The sequence below is a fragment of the Piliocolobus tephrosceles genome, unplaced genomic scaffold, assembly GCF_002776525.5.
Source record: "Piliocolobus tephrosceles isolate RC106 unplaced genomic scaffold, ASM277652v3 unscaffolded_20, whole genome shotgun sequence".
Lineage (NCBI taxonomy): Eukaryota > Metazoa > Chordata > Mammalia > Primates > Cercopithecidae > Piliocolobus > Piliocolobus tephrosceles.
This window is the reverse complement of record NW_022302087.1, coordinates 2,298,116-2,303,529: the sequence shown is the minus strand read 5'-3', so window position 1 is coordinate 2,303,529 and position 5,414 is coordinate 2,298,116.

Below are 5,414 nucleotides of genomic sequence, written 5' to 3'. Positions count from 1 at the left end.
TGTGAAAAAGAGAGAGAAAAGTAGACTGAATGAAATAAACAGAGCCTTGGGGATATGTGGGATTATAACAGATCTAATATGTATGTCATTGGTGTTTCCAAAGGAGAGGAGAAAAAATGGGACTGAAATGGTATTCAAAGAAATAACAGCTAGAAATTCCCCAGATTCAGCAAGAGACATAAACCTGCACATTAAAAGAAACTGACTGGCCGCGGCCGGTGGCTCACGCCTGTAATCCCAGCACTTTGGGAGGCCGAGGCGGGTGGATCACGAGGTCAGGAGAGCAAGACCATCCTGGCTAACATGATGAAACCCCGTCTCTACTAAAAATACAAAAAATAGCTGGGTGTGGTGGTGGGTGCCTGCAGTCTCAGCTACTTGGGAGGCTGAGGCAGGAGAATGGCGTGAACCCAGGAGGTGGAGCTTGCAGTGAGCCGAGATCATGTCACTGCACTCCAGCCTGGGCGACAGAGTGAGACTCCACCTCAAAAAAAACCAAAAAGAACAAACGAAGCTGACTGAACCAAAAGCAGGATAAACCCAAAGACATTCATACCTTGAATGGGTATTGAATTTTGTCAAATGCCTTCTCTGCATCATTGATATGATCATGTGATTTTTTTCCTCTTTGATCTTTCAATATGATTGATTTTCAAATATTAGACCGGCCTTCCATCCCTGGAATAAACTACACTTGCTGCTGGTGTATAATTCTCTTAATATATTGCTGAATTTGATTTGCTAATATATTACTGAGGTCTCACATCTATATTCATGAGGGAAATCAAAATCCCTGAAAGATTTTTTTAAAGATATAAATAAATTTGTTCTAAAATTTATGTGGACAGGCAAGGCAACTAGATATAGCTAAAACAATTTTGAAAAACAGAAATAAAGTGAAGGTAATCAGTCTACCTAATTTCAATACTTATTATATAGCTAAAATAATCAAGATTGTGCGGTATTGTCAGAAGAGACACATACATATCAATGGAACAGAATAGAGAATCCAGAAACAGACTCACAAGAAATATGCCCAGCTGATTCTTGACAAAGTTGCAAAAGTATTTCAATAAAGAAAAGAGCCTTTTAAACTAAAGATGCTGGATCAATTGGACATCCACAGATGAAAAAATAAGCATCAATCTAAGTCCTATATCTTATATAAAAATTAACTCAACATAGATTACAGACATAAATGTAAAATGCAAAACTATAAAATGGAAAAAAAAACATTGGGCTCTAGCACTAGTCAAAGACTTCTTAGACTTCACATCAAAGTCACTACCTATAAAAGAAAAAAATTGAAAACCTGTTATCAAATTTAAAACTTCAGTCTGTGAAAGACTCAGACCCTGTTAAGAGGATGAAAAGATAAACTACAGATGGAAAGAAAATATTTGCAAAACACATATCTGACAAAAGACTAGTATCGAAAAATATATAATGAACCTTCAAAATTCAACAGTTAAAAAAATTCCATTGGAAAATGGGCAAAAGACATGAACAGATATTTCACTAAACATGTTATACAGATTGCAAATAAACACATGAAAAGGTGTTTGACATCATTAGCCATTAGGAAAACACAAATTAAAAACCACAAAGAGAGGCAGGTGCAAAAGTGCATGCCTCTAGTGTCAGCTACTGAGGAGGCTGACACAGGAGGATCCCTTGAGCTCAGGAGTTCAAGGCCAGCCTGGGCAAGATAGTGAGACATCACCTCCAAAAAATAAATTAAAAAAAAAAAAAAAAAACTACAAAGAGATATCACTACATAGCTACAAGAACGGCTAAAACAAAATAGTGACAATACCAAATGCTAGTGAAGATGTAGAGAAACTGAATCATTCACACTGTACCAGTGGGAATGTAAAATGGTACAGTCTCTTTGGAAAATAGTAAGGCAATTTGTTGGAAAAGAAGGATGCAATTACCATAAAACCCAGCAATTTCTTCTGAGCAGTTATCTCACACCTATACATGAATATTTAGCAACATTATTCATAGTCACCCCAAACCAGAAACAACCCATATGTCCTTCACTGGTGACCAGTTAAGCAAACTATGGTATACCCATATCATGGAATACTAACTCAGCAATAGAAACGAACTGACTAATGATACATGCAACATGAATGAATCTCCAGATAATTATGCTGGGTTTTAAAAGCAAGTTCCAAAAGGTTACATATTATATAATTCCATGTATATGACATTCTTTAAATGACAAATTATAGAAATGGAGAAGAGTTAGGCCGGATGTGGTGGCTCACGCCTATAACCCCAAAACTTTGGGAGGCCAAGGCGGGCGGATCAAGAGGTCAGGAGATCGAGACCATCCTGGCCAGCGTGGTGAAAACCCGTCTTTACTAAAAATATAAAAATTAGCTGGGCGTAGTGGCGCATGCCTGTAACCCCAGCTATTCGGGAGGCTGAGGCAGGAGAATCACTTGAACCAGGGAGTCAGAGGTTGCAGTGAGCCAAAATTGTGCCACTGCACTCCAGCCTGGGCAACAGAGTAAGACTCCATCTCAAAAAAAAAAAAAAGAAAAGAAAAGGAGAACAGTTTAGTGGTCACCAGGTGTTGAGGAGGTGGAGGCAGGAAGGAAGTGGGTGAGATTACAAAAGGGCAACACGATATCCTTGTGGTGATGGAAATATTCTGTAGCTTGACTGTGTCAGTGTCCATGTAATATAGTACCTAGTGTGATATTTTACCGTGGTTTTGATAGCTGTTACCATTAGAGGAAATGAGTGAAAGATCTCTGTATATTTCTTATAATTACATGTTAATCTGTAATTCCACAAAATAAAATGTTTAATTTTTTTAAAAAGCAAATACATGAAAATCAGTATGGAAAAAGAAACAAAGTGGTGCTAACCAATCTGATTCCAAGATTGAAGCTGTGCTGTTACTAACATTGGCAAGTAATTATAATTACTTTAAAATTGAATTAAATATTTTTTCTTTCAAAAAAATTTTTCTTCCGGATAATGAAAAACCTACATAATCCTACCCCCTTGTGCTTTTGCACCAATTCAACAACAACGCCTTTGCAAAAACAAGGAAAGGTACTGAAATATACCCTTTTCAAGATCTCAAACATATTCTGAAAGTGGCCGGATAATGTCCTTCATGTTCACTGAATTAATAACTGAACTAACATTGTTTGTAAAACCTTGAGCTGAATTGGTCTGGCCCTTTCCTAGTGCTTGTTAAGAGTTGCAATTTTGTTAATTGCAAAAATTGGTCTGGCCCTTTCCTAGTGCTTGTTAAGAGTTGCAAAACTATACTCATAATATAGTTTACTTGATTAATAACTCCTCTGGCTTGTAAACTCCAAAAGGTCATGGTCCACGTCTGGCTTTACTAACTTTGTCTCCGTATAGTCTATCCCAGAGTCCGGTGCATATAAGTCTATGATATACAATAGATACTTGATGAATTGAAGAATGCATTAATAAATGACTCTTTCTGTCTCTGCCCACTTCATCATTACCACTGTCCTAGCAGGAAAGAGCGTCATAGACTTATCTTTCAGCCTAGGGAAGGCACTAGGCAGTTAGCTCATTGGGACCTGTGGTTAGATTGATCTCCAAGCATCTTTCCCACTCCATTTTTGTTTATAAGGAAACAAAACAAACAAAAGGTTAAGGGATATTCAGCTGTACCTGAGGTTGTAGCTGCTGCTGCTGCTACTTGTCCTATTTCTATTAGAAGTGATTTTTCTAAAATGAAAAATCCACTCAACTGGAAACAATGCAATTGTAGAAAATAACTTTGCACTCTAGTTCATATAATCTGGATTTGGTTAGGGACTTCCTTTTCTTTGAGCTATAAGGCCATTAGTTGGGTTTTCCTTATAATTTTTTCTAGTGGGCCCAATAAGTCACAGAGAAAAATAAAAGTGATCTTCTACCGTCGTACCTGCATTTTAATGTTCTAGGATCCAAAACAAGTAACACATTCTATTTTTCTCATTTAATATGACCTTAGGATTTTAAGTTGTTATTCGATCACTACGTAGGTATGCTAGATGTGACCACACTAGCTTTGTTGAAATTTATTTTTGCCTAAAAGGATAAAGTTGAAAATACTAAACAATTTCAGAATAGAAAGTAAGCAGACAGTAGATGTTTTAAAGGACAATCTTGCCCTAGAGAAAAAAAAAAATATACATTTACTTAGAACTGAAGGCAGTGTAAAAAGCCATATATTTTATTTGTATAGTCACCAATTATTTCACAAAGAGAGATCATTGAACTATTTGTAATATGTTAATTATGTTGGACATTCACTGCTAATGCACAAATTTTACATTTAATTTCTGAGCAATCAACAGGGAAAAAGAATAGCCATATAAAATTCCTATGTAAGAACTACATTTCATATGCAACTATCTTGATTATCAGTGTCACCTCCAATCTTTCCACTGTCCCCTACCTCCAAAAACCCACTCTCCTACTTCTGGTCTTAACCTTCATTACCTGTCATAACCTACCCCATATTAAAATTAAAGGGCTAATTAAAAAAAGAAAAGGAATATGGGGTTTAGGCCCTCAAAACTTATGGTTGAGTCACAATCCACCTTTTTAGATTATTTCAGGAAAAATCCAAATAGCAGAAATAAAATGTTGAAGTCAAACTGCTTGCTTTCAATAGTATCCTTCTTAAATTATCACTGAACAATCCCCACATCTCTTTTATTTAGTATGTTTCATACTTTTTTTTTTTTTTTTGCTAAGTGAAAATGTAAAGACCAAAGAAAGCTTTTCCCCCTCAAATGAACAGTATTGAAAAAAGATTAAACGGATCAGTGCTTTAGATGGTGACTTTTTTTTTTTTTTTTGCCTTTTAAATTCTTTCTTGTGTAATTGAATTATTAGCAGAATAGTTTTCCATATCCATACTTGTGTGTGGATTCTTGGTAACATAGATTACATTATAAACAAAATGTCTGCATTATAAGCAAAATACCTGCCTCATTTATTTTTGTTCAATTTCACATAAACTATTATACTTTTTAGCTTACTTTAAATCATCTCCCTATAAATGTGTCTTACTCCTTAGCTTTTTTATCAGACAGGGTCTCACTCTAACCCACGCTGGACTGCAATGGAGCAACCATGGCTAACTGCAGCCTCAACCTCTCAAGCTCAAGTGATCCTACCTCAGCCTTCTTAGCAGCTGTAACCACAGGTGAAGCCACCAATCCCGTCTAATTTTTTTAAATTTTTTTGGTAGAGACAAGGTTTCACTATGTTGCTTGACTGATTTCAAGCTCCTGGGCTCAAGTGATCCACCTGCCTCAGCCTCCCAAAGTGCTGGGATACAGGTGTGCACCACCACACCTGGCCTTCCTTAGCTTTAGCAGCTTCCACTATAGCTGTGGGAAATGAAAATTGGGTTG